Raw genomic sequence first — 16,930 nt, 5'->3', positions numbered from 1 at the left:
TTTCTTCTATTTCTCTGCAGCTGACTCTCATCATACTTAAAAGTAATGACAGATGAAAAATAAAGGCAGCAAAGTAGAGAAAAAAAATAAGAAACTTGAATTCTAATCTTAGGTCTACCATTAACTATATAAATAAGGATGAGTATCTTTTTTCTTTAGTTCCTAATATACAAGCCTTAAAAGAAAAAAAAGATAAGAAGAAGTAGGGAGTAAGGATACAGACTCTAATGGTTATTAAGGGCAACAAACATGTACACATGACAATGTTTACAGAATGCTTTAAAAACTCTAAAGCACTACACAGCTCAGACACCTCTCAATATATATACCCTGTATGGGTGTAGGAAAGCAGAACAGTTGTTTAAGTAGTATTTTAGTACTAATCTTACATTCTTGTAAAAATAACTGCAAATAATTCAGCCTTTGGCATGACTGGATCGATTGTTTCATGGCCAAGGATACAATCTATCTGTGGGGGGGGGGGGGGTGGATGTGTGCATATATGCTCAGTAACTATTAAAATCAAGCACTCTCTACTCTCTAGAAAATCAGCTAAGCATTTAAATGCATAACCCACCCCCAACCCCAACCCTACTCACAGTCAAAAATCCAGTATAATATAGTCAGCCTTCCCTATACTCCTTTCTTCCATATCCTCGGGATCTCCGTATCCTTGGCTCATGTAGTACTGTAATATTTACTACTGGAAAAAAAAATACCCATAAGTGGACCCACACAGTCCAAACTCATGTTGTTCAAGGATCAACTGTACTATTAACCCATTTTTAAGACAGGCACAAAGTTAGGCAATTTGCACAAACTCACAGAGCCAATACTGGAGTCAGAATTTTAACTAAAGCAACTCCAGAGACCAAGTTCTTCCCTACTCATCACTCCAAAGTATAACCCACTTAGCACCATACCTTAAAATAATGTGTTCAATAAATATTTACTATTGGTGATAGTAATCATCAAAAAAAAAGTATGCTTCTGCTATAATTCTACTTTTAACACTGATTTTCAGCCAAAAATGCTTAAGAATATACTGCCAAAAACTGGAAGCAACCAAGAAGACATCCTTTAGTACGGGGGTCCCCAACCCCCAGTACTGGTCCGTGGCCTGTTAGGAACTGGGCCACACAGCAGGCGGTGAGCGGCAGGTGGGCGAGCAAAGCTTCATCTGCCGCTCCCCATCGCTCACATTACTGAACCATCTCCCCCCAACCCCATCAGTGGAAAAACTGTCTTCCACCAACCAGTCCCTGGTGCCAAAAAGGCTGGAGACGGCTGCTTTAGTAGGTGAATGAATAAATTGTTACATCGGGACAATGGAATATTATTCAGCACTAAAAATAAATGACCTCTCAAGCCATGAAAAGACACTGGAGAAACTTAAATGCATATTACTAAGTGAAAGAAGCCCATCTGTATGGGCCCAACTGTATGACATTTTGGAAAGGGCAAAACTATGGAGAGATAGTAAAACCACCAGTGGTTGCCAGGGATTTGCAGTAGAGAGAGATGGATAGGCAGAGCACAGAAGATTTTCAGGGCAGTGAAACTGTAATTGTGGAAACATGTCATTATAAATTTATCCAAATCCATAAACCACCAAGAGTGACCCCTAAAGTCAACTATGGACTCTGGGTGATAACGTGTTAATGTAGGTTCCTCAGTTGTAACAAATGTACCACTGGGGGGGCGGAGGGGGGGAAGACCGTTGATAATAGAGGAGACTATGCATGTATGGGGCAAGGAGTACATGGGAAATCTCTGAATTTACATTCAATTTTGCTGTGAACCTAAAACTGCTCTTAAAAAATTAAGTCAATTAAAATAAATAACTAAATAGTCTGTTAAAAAAAAAATCAGAAGTTGCCAGAGGGTGGTGAAGAAGAGGGAGGAATTAACAAGATGAGATCTTCAGGGAAGTGAAACTATTGTTAGATACTATAATGATGGATAGGCATTGGTCAAAACCCACAGAACTGTTATTTCAAGCTATTCAACAGAGTATCTCTTTTTCAACACAAAGAGTGACCCCTAATATAAACTTGAACTTTAACAATGTATCAATATTAGCTCATCAATTGTAACAAATGTACCAAACTAATGCAAGATGTTAATAACAGGAGAAACTGGGGAGGGGGGTTAAAGTAACTCTCTGTACTTTGTTAAATTTTTCTGCAAACCTAAAACTGATCTAAAAAATAAAGTCTGTTAGGTTTTTTTTTTGTTTGTTTTTGTTTTTGCAGTACGCGGGCCTCTCACTGCTGTGGCCTCTCCCATTGCGGAGCACAGGCTCCGTAGCGCAGGCTCAGCGGCCATGGCTCACGGGCCCAGCCGCTCTGCGGCATGTGGGATCCTCCCGGACCGGGGCACGAACCCGTGTCCCCTGCATCGGCAGGCGGACTCCCAACCACTGCGCCACCAGGGAAGCCCCTGTTAGGTTTTTTTTAATGCTGAGGAAACTTGTTGGCTTGGAGCTGCTGGGGGGGCCAACTCTGTCCTCATGAGAGGAAAGCCTGGCTGGAAATTAAGCCCACAAGTAAAAGCAATAAAGAGCCAGTATACAAGAAAGAAAAATAGTGCTCAGATTATATCAAATGAACTCCTAGATTCAGCTAGGCCAGATGCACACTGGAGTTACCACAGTTAAATTAACCTATTAAATCTCATTTTTGCTTTTTAAAAAATGCGTATGATCACACACACATGTTTTAGTCATCTCCTGAATAAACAGCTTCACAGGAACTAGGGTCACAACATATAGAAAACCCTGTAGTTGGCGGCTCTCCTTGTAGACTTCATGGAAAAGGTAACATGAGCGCAATCTGCATTACCCTGGCCTTTACTTCTCAGCATCAGAAAACCAGTGCCTCCAAGTGGCACTACGGGTGCTGCTGGTCAATTTTAGCCACAGCATAAAATATTCAACCATGAATTAGCCAAGACCTCAATGTTTTCAAAAAGTTTCAAGGATTATTTTAAAAAGATAGAGTCAATTCCATTTTAAAAACCCACTAAAAGAATGTTTCTTTCAGTCACTAACAATTTTTAAAAAGAAATTGATAAATGTTTTATTGCTTATTTGTAGGCCTTTATAAAAGCCGTAATTTAAAAAGATACACAGAATAAAGTGGTCTACCCACACTGACAACATATCTAAACAATTCTATTTAGGTTTTCAGAGCATTTTAATTATTTTTATTAATTATTGCTCATAGTTAACCTGGAATGTATAATCCTCATTTCTAAGAAAAGAATATGTAGGTCAATGGCCAAGTTATATTTAGATATATTTAGACAGATATATTTAGAACTGTTTCCAAATTTCCAACCTGCTTCTTAACCTAAGACTAGATCATGCTACACAAGTAGCCTCCTGTAACCAAAATAAAAGTTCTGAACACATAGATCTTTACAAAAGATAAAGTAGGTTATATATTTAAAAGATAAGGTTTTAATACAGATTCCTTTAAAACAGTTTCTGTAATATATTTGAAGTTTCTGTAATATATTTGAAGTCTGATATTTAAAATTCATTTTTTGTTGCTAAACCATTTACAGATAACCTGTTCCTGGGCAGCCAGAAAGGCCACCCATCACACACACACATTCGTGGGGAACCTGGTGCTAAAATTTGGTTTTGCCCACAAATATACAAGAATATATCTCCTGTGTAAATCAAGGCACATCTACATTTTACCCCGGAGAGGGTAAACAAGACTGCTCCTTGCTTAGACCCACAGTTTCTTTATATATATTTCCTTACGATTAGAATAAAATTTGAATTTTTTTTTTTGAGGCTTACAAGGTATGTCTTGCTCAATCCTCATTTCAGCATCATTTTGTCTCTTTAGGCTCCAAAATCTTCAATTTTTCTGATTCAGGGTATTTTGCACTTGCTGTTCACACTGCCAGGAAAGCACTCCCCTAGCTCTTTTTCAGGCTGGCTCTCATATTTCAGGCATCAATTCAAATTTACATTACAAAGGCCTTCCCTGAATGCATTAAATGCATCCTCTCACCCATATCCCATTATTCTCTTTTTTTAAAGTGTCTAAAATTATCTTGCTTATTTATGTGTCTAGGTTATTGCCTATCTGCTTCATAGAATGTAAGACACAAGAGGGCAAGGATTTTGTCTCCTTGATTACTATACCAGCACCACTAGAAAAATACCCAACACATAGGAGACACTTAATATTTCTTGAACATATACTTTTTTTTTTTTTGGGCTGCGCCACACAGCATGCAGGATCTTAGTTCCCTAACCAGGGATCAAACCTGTGCCCCGTGGAGTGGACGCGCAGAGTCTTAAGCACTGGGCCACCAGTGCAGTCCCGTTCTTGAACATATACTTACAGTCAGAATTTATTAAGCAAAAGACATTTTGCTAGGCCCTGTGGATAAGGCCCATATCACTTAAAAATTAAATGTTTTACTAAAATAGAATCTTAAGGACATCTTGATTTTTTTTTAAGTGGACATTTTAAAATCTCACATATTTGTTAATAACGTCCAAACCATTAAAAAATTTTAAGTACAAACTCTGCTACAGTGCAGTTACTTCAGCACTAACTTTAACTACAAACGCATCATTAGCATAGCATGAGTCCTTTCAGATATGCATAACAATGATACAAGGCTTTAGAAATGATTTACTTATTTTTTCAAAACAGCAGCTACCAGATATGCAAATGCATGCCATATCTTTGCTTAGATCTATGGCTCAATTAGTACAAGCTAGTAATATTTAAATAACCAATACCAGGAATTCCCCGGCAGTCCAGTGGTTAGGACTCTGAGGAACTTCCACTGCAGGGAGCATGAGTTCCATCCCTGGTCAGGGAACTGGGATCCCACATGCCCTGCGGCGTAGCCAAAAAATAAAAAACCCAAGTCACTTCGTAATTTGGCTTCGCCCACAAATACACATCTTTTGTGTAAATCAAGGTATATCTACATTTTACACTCAAGAAGGTACACAAGACTGCTCCTTTGATAGTTCTCCCTAAAAACAAAACATCCTTTGTTTTAATTCATCTTATAGAAACCACACAACCACCATTTCTTCAGTATCTTTATATTTGAAAAAAATGGTATAGTTTTCCATATGCATTGACTTAACGTTATGCCCAATGATGTGAAATGGTTAAATGAAAGTAAAAACTATGCCATGTAAGGAGGGAAAAGAGGAATTATTAAGCAAAGGAGCTGCAGTTTAAATAGCCTCACAGCAATCTAGTCTAAACGAATTTTTTATTTATTTATTTTTAAAATTTACTAATTTTCTATCTATTTACTTTTGGCTGCGTTGCGTCTTCATTGCTGAGCGCTGGCTTTCTCTCGTTGCGGAGAGGGGGGGCTACTCTTCGTTGCGGTGCACAGGCTACTCATTGCGGTGGCTTCCCTTGTTGCGGAGCACCGGCTGTAGGCACGCGGGCTTCAGTAGTTGTGGGGCACGGGCTTAGCTGCTCCACAGTATGTGGGATCTTCCCGGACCAGGGATCGAACCCGTGTCCCCTGCATTGGCAGGCGGATTCTTAACCACTGCGTCACCAGGGAAGTCCCTACTTTTATTTTTTAATTTTTATTTGGCCACACCACACAGCTTGCGGGACCTTAGGTCCCCTACCAGGGACTGAACCCAGGGTCACAGCGGTGAAATCACCAAGTCCTAACCACTGAATCGCCAAGGAAGTCCCTAAACAAGTTTTCTATTTTTTTTTTTTAATAGGCTTAGCTTCAAAATCTAAAAATTGTTAGCTGCCTTACAGTTCAAATATTCAACTATGCATGTTTATTACTGAACTTATGATTCAAAAATAATGCACTCTCCCAGCAGTAAAAATCAAATCAATTGGACTGTTTCTATACTTTTGTTAAAATATTTACTTCTTACATGGATGAGACTTAAAAAAAAAAGTCATGAGACCACCAATAAGAATGTAGCTAACTCTAAGATAACAGAAGTTTCTGCTTTCGTGACAGTTATGATATGAAATAGATTATAGCTTGCGTCTACTGCTAACTCATTTTTTTAAGCAGTAGTAACTTCCCTAATATGTAATTGGGACCAAGGTTTAAAAAAAAAATCCATGACAATCAGTCATGGGTTTTTAAAACCACTCTCTTAGGTTTTTGTCAAAATTTGCCTACTCTACACCCAGAAACTTAAAAAAAAGGCCTAAAGAGTTCTGAAGTTTTGCTTGGTTTTGTTTTTCAAATATAAACAAGAACAGGAGACCAGGACCAGAGACAAATTGCAACCCGTGAAGATAAAACTAGAATGAAGCAGGGCTTTCAAAAAGTATTGTGTGCCTACTTCCTGCTGGTGTGGGCAACTGTCACAGAAAGATTATAATAAGATTCTACAGTGTTAGACAAGTTCAATATCAAAATAGATATTGTGACAATCTAATTCTAATGGTGGGAGAGAATCACAAAGCAGTAATCATCAAAAAAATTAGCACCTAACAATTATTACCTGAATTTTCTACTTGTGGCACACAAACACACTGCTGTAAGAGGGTGATTTTTAAAGCAAACCACACACACACACAAAGGACTGAGAACATTTAACCCCAAGAAATTAAGAGCTAACCTTATACATGAGGGAGAAGGGAAATAACACACCATGAGGAAAGCAATTTAAAAGATACAACTGGGGCTTCTCTGGTGGCACAGTGGTTGAGAGTTCGCCTGCCAATGCAGGGGACACGGGATCGTGCCCCGGTCTGGGAGGATCCCACATGCCGCGGAATGGCTGGGCCCGTGAGCCATGGCCGCTGAGCCTGCGCATCCCGGAGCCTGCGCACCGCAACGGGAGAAGCCACAACAGTGAGAGGCCCGCGTACCGAGAAAGAAAAAAAAAAAAAAAAAGGGCTTCCCTGGTGGTGCAATGGTTGAGAGTCCACCTGCCGATGCAGGGGACACCGGTTCGTGCCCCAGTCCGGGAAGATCGCACATGCCACGGAGCGGCTGGGCCCGTGAGCCATGGCCGCTGAGCCTGCGCGTTCGGAGCCTGTGCTCCGCAACGGGAGAGGCCACAACAGTGAGAGACCCACGTAACGCAAAAAAAAAAACCAAAAAACAACAAAAAAAGATACAACTTACTGGTATAAATGTTTTACTCACCCTCCTCAGCCCCATTATATCACAATCTTCTTTGAAAACAGAGATTATGTTAATCATCTTCGGTTCGCTCACAGTTCCTAACACATAATATTTAACAAATATTGGTTGATGAATCGAATCATTTCTAAATATCACCAAGACCACTAATGAAATACATACCTTGTTTGCTTAATAGTACTAGTGACTTGTATATAAAAATATATTCTATTACAGAGACTTCTCTGGTGGTCCAATGGTTAAGACTCCGTGCTTCCACTGCAGGGGGCATGGGTTCGATCCCTGGTCAGGGAACTAAAGATCCTGCATGCTACATGGCAGCCAATAAATTAATTAATTAATTAATTAAAATAGGGAAGTTTAAAAAATATATATATTCCATTACATAGAATCAGCATGATTTCTGATAGAGTAACTCCCCTTTTATCTTTCCAGATAAAAACATAAGACAAGGGCTTCCCTGGTGGCACAGTGGGTGAGAATTCGCCTGTCAATGCAGGGGACATGGGTTCGAGCCCTGGTCCGGGAAGATCCCGCATGCCACGAAGTAACTAAGCCCATGCGTCACAACTACTGAGCCTGTACTCTAGAGCCCGCGAGCCACAACTACTGAGCCCACGTGCTGCAACTACTGAAGCCCGCGTGCCTAGAGCCCGTGCTCCACAGCAAGAGAAGCCACCACAATGAGAACCTGCACACTGCAACAAAGAGTAGCCCCCGCTTGCCACAATTAGAGAAAGCCCGTACACAGCAACGAAGACTCAACACAGCCAAAAATAAATAAATAAATAAATTTATTAAAAAAAAAAAAACATAAGACAAAACAGACACAACTGCTAACAGCCTAGTAAAGCTGCCTCCTTACATTGAGAACACTATATAAAGTGATTGTATATTCATAAAGATGCAAAACCAGAAACTATCTAAAGCCACATAACACAAATAATGTAAAAAGCAGTATCGTATCAAAAATCAAAATGAAGCCCCCTCTCCCCAGATATTCAGTTTTAGGAAGAGATTCTATGCATCTTTAACAGTGATGCTCTCAAACTGTTTGAAATAGAAAAATTAACCTCTTTTCTAATTTGTATACATAAATACTAAGATACTTTAATGACAACAGTATTCTTATCTTAAATAAGCACCAACTCAAAACAAATTCTGCTTTCGAAGGTCTTCTTTCAATTATTTGTCAGGATTCAGGGTAAGTTTTTCCACTGAGAAGTTGTAGCATGGATAATGTGGACAGTACAGGAATCAAAAATTGAAACTGAAATAAAAACATCTACAGGGCTTCTCTGGTGGCGCAGTGGTTAAGAATCCGCCTGCCAATGCAGGGGACACGGGTTCAAGCCCTGGTCTGGGAAGATCCCACATGCCACAGAGTAACTAAGCCCGTGCAGAGCAACTAAGCCCGTGGGCCACAATTACCGAGCCCGCGGGCCTAGAGCCTGTGTCCCCAGCAAGAGAAGCCACAGCAATGAGAAGCCCACGCACCCCAATGAAGAGTAGCTCCCGCTCGCCGCAACTAGAGAAAGCCTGCGCGCATCAACGAAGACCCAACGCAGCCATAAATAAATAAATAAATAAATAAATTTTTTAAAAAAAGAAAGAAATTGGAGTGCAAAAGGTTTGGAGTACAGAAAGGGAACACTAAAACTTAATGCAGATGAATAGATGTGGCCTACCTGGAACTGAAATATAAATTGCAAGACTGCAACCACGGGAAGAGAGCAGCTTTGCTTGCTTGCCAGCCAACCTTTTCTCCACTGATATAAGCGCTATAAATAGGCCACGAGTGATAATGGCTGCTCAAATCACTTCATATTGCGGATACTACTACTGACGAGTATCTGGCCTAGCACCAGGGCTGTGAATAAACTAGCATCAAGTAAGAAGCCAAGGAAGTTACCAAATGCAAAGAATGCACCGTTGCTAATGAGAGACTCAAAAGCACCATCAGCGTAAATCAATAATTTAAAATACAGGTTTCTAGATTTCCCTCTGGCCATTTTCTATTTCCCTCAGAAGACATTACAAATAAAGAGGTGTCACCACATGCTGGGATCTGAGGTCCCCAAAATAAATACTGCCAAAATCCTATCTACTATACATGCCCTCAGGCTCAGAGCAAATTGTTTAGTGGATCGCAGTGGACATAAATAATGGGAAACCCTTGATGATATAATGCTGATTTAAGATTAAACTATGCTTCTATGCTAGGTCAAAACTAAGGCAGACAAGATACTGCTTAAAATTCTAACCACACGAGGTTTTTGTTCTTAGTACAGAAAGGAAAACAATCCTGTTTTCCTAGAGTTTTAGTCCATACCCAACTTCCCTATCCCCAACAATACCTTTCTCTAATTATAAGGCACCTAACAAAATGCTGACTCTGAACATCAGAGAAGTTAATTTTTTTAAGCCAGACAACTCAGTAAAAAATAACTTCTACTGATCCCTTTCGTCAGTATCTGGTTTCCCTAATGTTAACCATGTCGATGAAAACTTGAATTTCTAGATTACCTAAACACAATCCTAGTTTATCCACATTCTTGGGAATGGCTGCTATAATAAGTTCTAACATTTAATTTTGTTGCTCTTTGGACAACAATCAGAACTAATTTACTAATACATGGACTTGTATTCCAGGCATAGGAAAAAGTTATTTTGTACATGAACTGGCAGTACAAAAATGAACATTCAAGTCTCCAATCATTTTCTTTTAATCTTAGAGACCCATTTAAGAAAAAAATGCTATTTTCCAATACCTAATTTTAAATTATTTTATAAAGAAATAAACTAACTCCATACTCTAATTATTTTGTACAGTACTTTTTGTCCTACAGCCTACTTTTCTTCTCCACATTTCAGAGCCGGAAAGAAACTTAGAAATCATCTGGTTCCCTAGATTTGAGTTCCTTGAGCAGAAATTTCTTTTATCTTTGTACCCATCTCCACCTGGGCACCTGAGTGCTCAGTAAATGGGTTTTTAATTTAACCAGGTATAACTGCCCCCACATACAAATTAAGTTCTTCGAATAAATTTCTTTTTCTTTTTTTTTTTTTTTTTTGGCGGTACGCAGGCCTCTCACTGTTGTGGCCTCTCCCGCTGCGGAGCACAGGCTCCGGACGCGCAGGCCCAGTGGCCATGGCTCACGGGCCCAGCCACTCCGCGGCACGTGGGATCTTCCTGGACCAGCCTGCATCGGTAGGCAGACTCCCAACCACTGCGCCACCAGGGAAGCCCCAATTTCTACTTTTGATTAATCTTAACTAGAAAATACTCATTCAGGTAGTTTTTAAATTAAAGTCAAATTAGTAACTTAGGACTTACACCATCTATTGGCTATTTTAAGTGACAGAATCTGAGCAAAGAGGTATGAGGTATCTATCTGGAATAAAGACATAAAAGAGAATAGAAACAAAACTTAAAACAAACACTGTAACATAGAAAACAGACTTGTGGTTGCCAGGGCAAGGTGGGAGGAGGGGATGGAGTGAGATTGGGGTTATCAGATGCCCGCTAGTATTATGTGGAATGGATGGACAATGGGGTCCTGCTGTATAGCACAGGGAACTACATTCAATAACCTGTGATAAGCCACAGTGGAAAAGAACGTAAAAAAGAATGTATATATATGTACAGCTGAATCACTTTGCTGTACAGGAGACATTAACACAACATTGTAAATCAACTATACTTCAATAAAAAACACTCACTGTAAATTAACGCCACAAATTTTAAATAAGACAACCACCAAACCTGAGTCATACTGGTCACTTCACAGTATTTTTAAATCACAGTTACTATTATTGGTTTCTACTAATATGTTATGATAAATATGTACAATATATATAATACACATTTTCTCTCCTAGCAGTTTAGGAATATAAGAGAGTAAAACACGCAAGATAATTTTAGTTTCACCCTGCTCCTTCCTTTCATCACAGGGCCGGTAGGCTATGTGTGAAAACTGACTGAACATCAGTCCCACTTCTGCTAAGAGAAGGTGTCCACACAGAAGCAGAAAACATATACTTCCCTAAGTTCAATCATTAGTTCTGAAAGAGTAAGGTAAGTTAGTTTCAATTAAAGATAAAGGCTCGGACTTCCCTAATGGTTCAATGGGTAAGACTCCGAGCTTTCAATGCAGGGGACCCAGGTTCGATCCCTGGTCAAGGAACTAGATCCCACATGCATGCGGCAACTAAGAGTTCACATGCTGCAACTAAGAAGTCTGCGTGCCGCAACTAAGACCCAGAGCAGCCTAAATAAATAAATATTTAAAGAAAAATAAATAAAGATAAAGGCTAAAATAGGATTGAGAAAAGTTTCATGACACCAATCAAATTTAAACTTAAGACTGGAATTTGACAACTTAAGAAAAATAACTATCAAATTACTTTAGTCTGGCTGTCAAGAATCAACCCATAATAAAGAAATAATACCAACAAAACTTCTACTCAGTGAACTTAAGGATACAGAAAAATCTTTCAATGAATGTCTACCTCATCCTTCATATTCCCCTTAAAGAAAAAAATTAATAACCCACTAGCAGACTAAGGTACTTTTATAATCCTGGCCCTACCTTCCTCTACCCCAGAGTTTACATCTATCCCTCTGTAAACTCAAGGCACTGGCCACACCATCCAAGATCACTGATACTCACAACTTTGCTTAGGCTGTTCCCTAGCCTGGAATGCCCACGTGTAAATCCATCTCAAACTCCAGGTTTAAATGTGTAAGTTCCTTCAACCAAGATATGCTTCAGGAGGTGAATAAATAAATAAACAGTGGTAGATCCGGACAATGGAATATTATTCGACACTATAAAGAAATGATCTACCAGGCCATGAAAAAACACAGAAGCAGCTCAGATATGCATTACTAAGTGAAAGAAGCCAATCTGAAAAGGCTACATACTGTATGATTCCAACTATATGACGTCACAGAAAAGGCAAAACAGTGGCAACAATGAAAAGATCAGTGGTTGCCAGGGCCTGTTGGGGGTAGGGTGGGGTGGAGGAGCGAAGGACAGGCAGAGCATTTTTAGGGCAGTGAAAATACTCTGTATGATGCCATAACGATGGATACATGTCATCACACATTTATCCAAACCTACAGAATGTCCAACACAAAGCATAAACAGTAATGTAAACTTAAAATTACAAAAAAAGTGTAAGTTTCTTTAGCATCAAGACCTGACAGTCATATTCACCACTAGAGCACCAGCAACTAGAGCACTACTGGCACACAGTAAGCAATCAATAAATTAGTGTTGTGAGAATAAAGAAGTTCCACCTGAATGTTTTGTTCTGTTTCCTCAATAGCTCTTCCCCTCTTCTATAGTCTCATAGCTTTTTACCCAGTTATCAATACATCTATTTCATTTTTACTTCTCAATTACACAAGAAACTTTATTTGGCCCTAAACTCTATTCTAAAATAATACAGAATACAGAAATCAGTTGTGGTTCAAAAGAAAACACATTAATAGTACAACATTTTCCACCTTTTACAGATTTTCTTAAGTATTGTCAATTCAGTAGACAAGAATATACACTGTTTTCATGTTGCTAGTTACCTGGAGGAAAATTAAGATGATTTACCGAAGTTATAAACATACGGTCTCGGTCTCTACTGTGTGTGTGTGACACACACACACACACACACACACACACCAGTTCCAAGCTTTAAAAAGAAAAAACAAAAACATTCTAATCGCCCATATATCAGCTTTATTCATGCACACATTAAAATAAAACCATAAGACTGAAGATCCTGGCAAAACAATCCCTTGAATGAGTAACTACACCACCTCCCAGAAATTACTAGTCATACACTAAGGACACTTAAGGTACCAATGTCATATATGAAACAGAAATCTTTGAAGGACAAACATTGAGCACTCAGTTCTCTCAGAACTGCATTAAATTAGAATCTAAAGCTAAACCTATCTTTCATCATGAAGACTATAAAACAAAAAGCATTTATGACACTTTCATAAATGCAATTAAGAGTAATATAAACTGAATTAGTGAGTAATGTAACAACTACACCGTGAACTTAATATGAAGCTAACAGTAGGGAAAGTTTCCAGTTTAGTCCATCTCATTTTTCACAAAATGATTCAGTAAAAAAAATTTTCCATTAGAAAATCATATTTAGCTGATACCTCAAGTATAATTACCTTGAAGTTTCTCCCTTCCTTTCATATTTTATCACCTATTTGGAAACTTTGTTAACATTATGAAAAAGATATAGTTTGAAGTTTTAAGATTACTGAAAAGCACTCTGAAAGAATCTGATTTAGAAATATCTAAAAATATTTTTATTTCTCATTTTATGGAACTGCATGAAATTTCATTAAGGTTCTTCATAAAGCAGCATACAGGTCATCACAGTAAATATCATCTTAGTTTCCTGATTTCAAACTTCATTCATAATTTTATTTATTCAGCACCTACTATGCATAAAGCACTCAATTAGGCATTTTATTAGCCAGATTATTTGGCCAAAATATTACACTTCCTACTAAAAAAGATCAGCATTGTGACTCCTCAGGACATCAGGTAATAATTGTAGGCCTCTAAAAATGCTTGTTAAATCAAAAGGCAATGCTCTTACTGAAGGAATCTTGATTGCTAGGATCAGCAACACCGCATTATAAAGTTAATAGCCTCCATCCTTAAACCATCCCAGGAGAAGAAAAGGAGTAATTCAAACTGTTAACTTGTGCCCAACGACACTACACAATAACAGCCTAAGCAAAACTGCCAGATGTATTTGTAATTAAAAGGTCCAACCTTGACAAAGCATCATCATCAGTGGGTTTTTCATCCTACTGGGTGGAAGGATTCAGAAAGCAGCTCAGGCGAGAAACGAAAAGCACATCCAGCACAAACTGTTCAAGCGGTTCAATCTGGAACAAGTACAGACGTTCATTCCTTCAACCTGTGAGCATCTATTCTGTGACAGCGGAGAGGACGATTTAAAAGGGAGAATGAATGACGTGAAGTTCTGTTGGGGGTTGCTGCCCCAACAATACACTGAGATCGGTGCTACAATTAATAAAGGACAAAGTACGAAGTACTACTGCGGAAAAGAGGAGAATTCTCTCTGAAAAGAGTCAGAGAAGACGATGATCTTTAAGCTGAGGCTCGTCAGTTTACATCCTCGCCAGGTTTCTAAATAAAGTTGACGAACTGGCCAGAAGAGATCAATTTTGGAGACTGACACATCCCTCCCATTGACCGGAGGGCGAAGGTAGTGGAAGCACTGCCGAAACGCAGGCGGCGCCACGCCGGAGAAAGCCTTCCTCCCTTCTCCTAGGCCTCGGCAGCCGCGGTGCTGGGACGGCCGCCCGGGCTCTCGAAAGTCGGGGCAGGTGTCGGCGCCAGATTCCGGCTCGCGGGGCCAGCACAGCTGGCAAAGCCGCCGCCGCCGCCGCCGCCGCCGCCGCCGCCGCCGCCGCTCCCCCAGCGACCTGGGGCCCCAGAAAGTTGCGTGAAGACAACTCCAGTGCGGCGAAGCCGCTCCCCCGCGCGGCCCACGGGCTGCGGCACCTCCAGCCTCCTCTCCGCCGCCTGGTAAAGGAACCCGCCGGGCCAGGGAAGAGAAGGGGGGCTCGGCCCGCCAACTCGGCCGGGCCCGGAGGGCGCGAGGGTTACCAGCGAGCGAGCAAGCCAAGGGTCGGGCTGTTCTGCCCCTCTCGCTGGCCCCCACCCGGGCCGCGCCTCCCGCCACGCCCGGGCTCCAACACCCGGCGTCCGACAGCCCTGCCCGTCACGACCCGGACGCCCAGACGCCGCAGAGCCTCGCCCGCGGCCCGCGGCCCGCACCCCTCCGACTCAACCCGACCCTTCCCGGGAAGCAACCCGGGTCCCGCGGCTCGACCGGTAGCCGGCCGCGGCCCTGCGCCCCTTCCTACCTCACCTGCGCTCCGCGGCGGCCCCGCACCTCCTCGCTCGCTCCGCGCGCCCCGTCGGGGCACACACCGACCCCCTCCGGGCCAGGTCTCTCCGGGCCGCGGCGACTCTGAACGTCACGGCCACCGCCGCCTTCTCTTCCTCTGCACAAGCCCCGGCGGCGAGCAGGGGGTCGCGGTCAGAGCCCCACCGGGGCCAAAGCGAAGCTCGCCGCCTCCGCAGCCTCCACCACCAAGTCCCTTCACTCGTCCGAGCCGCCCGGAGAAAATGTCACCAGAGGCCGTTCCGCTCGGCGCCTCACTTCCGCCCGGAACCACAGAGCCTGAGCCGGTCGGCTAGAGGGGCCGCTGCGGCTGGGACCTCTAGGCACTCGAACGGGAGGCCCAGAGAAAGCCAGACAGCGCCATCTGGCTGGGCTGACCCGCGCTCCTACAGCTGCAGAGCGCCCGGCGTGGGAGCACAGGCTTCCTGGGCTTCTTTCCCGCTCTCCCTTCATCTGCTCAGGCAGCTCCCTTCCAGAAATTTCCCAAAGGGTCGGAAAGCCAGTCAATACAAGCCACGGACAATGCCCTAAGAAAAGGACGTCCCTCCATTTTCCGTTCGCTGCTCAGTACTCACCCCTCCTGAAGCCTTCCCGAATGAAACTTGTGGTGTCACTCCAGGAGGGACTGCGCTCCGTTCTCTCCCCACCTTTTCGCGGATGCCGACAGCTCGGCTCGGCGAGATTTGGCTGTGCTCCTCTCATGCAGTGGCATCAACATCCCGTTCAAGTTTCTGGATGAACCTTGCACGCCTCGCAGACCGATCGCCACCTGCTGGTGAGTCAGGGTCCCGCAGGGAGACCCCGCTCCGCCCCTACGCGCGATGCAGACGCCCCAAATTCCACCTCTGCAGTCACTCCTGATTTGCACCAGCGAGCCCTGAGTTTTCGACGCCCTTCGTTGAGGTCTGAGATCGTGAAGGAAACGTGCTGGACGCTTACCCGGAAGAAAGGTAAGGTGGGCTTAAGGAGAAAGAACAAACCTCATAACTCAAGATCTGGCCAAGGCTTTGAGCTCGCTAAAAGCAGGGTTTTGAGAAATAAATGAATACATAAGGGCTTGAAGAGAAAATGTAAAAGGCATTTACCTTTTCAGGAGCCATGCTGGGACCTGGGGTGACACTCTCCTAGAGGAGATTCTGAAAATCACAGCGCCGGCTCCACGCTCCCCTTAACATCAGTCTCCCGTTTAGATCAGGCCCCCCAGCTCCCCCATTTCTCTCATTTATGCTAACTGCCCACAAGCATGGGAATTTTCCATCCCTAAATGAGTAAGTTGATAAAATAGTTTTACAATTAATAGCTAACTTCTCTGAATGCCTATTATGTGCAAGGAACTATACTATGCATCTAAGTGGATTCATTCATTTAATCCTCACAAGTCTATGGGTTTGGTGGTATTCCTGGCCCCAGATGACAAAAGTGGAACCAGACAGAGTGATAAAGTGACCTGCCCAAGGTCACACATCAGTGTCAGGAGCCTGCATTCTCAACCACCACTACCAACTGCCTCCTTGCAATTCACTGAGAACATACTGTGTGCCAGATAAACATTTTGTCTCTGTATGTTATTTCACTCATTTATTTATTTCCCTGCTTCCTTAGTCCTCAAGGAATTTGAGAGTTTGTGGGGTAATGACAAGAGCCCAGTCTCTTTCAGGAGAAAAAGAGAAAAGAAAAGAACTATTAAAATCACAGCTGTCAGTCTGGAAATGAATGAATGAATATGGACAAATACATTCAGTTTTAAAATGGCCCCTCGATGGTCTTATCTCATCAATGCTGTAGAGATGCTGAGGTAGGCCCCTGACTACTGAGG

General features: G+C 42.1%; 1 protein-coding gene across 5 annotated transcripts in view; it reads right to left on the bottom strand.

Moving 5' to 3' along the window:
• The window catches only part of ARK2N (arkadia (RNF111) N-terminal like PKA signaling regulator 2N), a 76,100-nt gene extending 60,292 nt beyond the window's left edge, over nt 1-15,808 (bottom strand). The window contains exons 1-2 of one of the 5 annotated variants that reach the window (XM_027118415.1): nt 15,079-15,371; nt 13,950-14,065 (exon numbers count right to left, since the gene is read on the bottom strand). The gene's annotated coding sequence lies outside the window, so the exon portion shown is untranslated. Of the gene's footprint in view, nt 1-13,949; nt 14,066-15,073; nt 15,376-15,689 lie in introns of those variants that run through there. The other 4 variants (XM_027118416.1, XM_027118417.1, XM_027118414.1 and 1 more) reach the window with 4 other exon arrangements.
• Nucleotides 15,809-16,930: the final 1,122 nt, after the last annotated feature.

Source organism: Aethalodelphis obliquidens, unplaced genomic scaffold (assembly GCF_003676395.1).
Source record: "Aethalodelphis obliquidens isolate GAN/ISIS:26980383/991018 unplaced genomic scaffold, ASM367639v1 scaffold19, whole genome shotgun sequence".
Lineage (NCBI taxonomy): Eukaryota > Metazoa > Chordata > Mammalia > Artiodactyla > Delphinidae > Aethalodelphis > Aethalodelphis obliquidens.
Note: the sequence above shows the minus strand (reverse complement) of the source record. Positions and strands in the feature narration are given on the sequence as shown.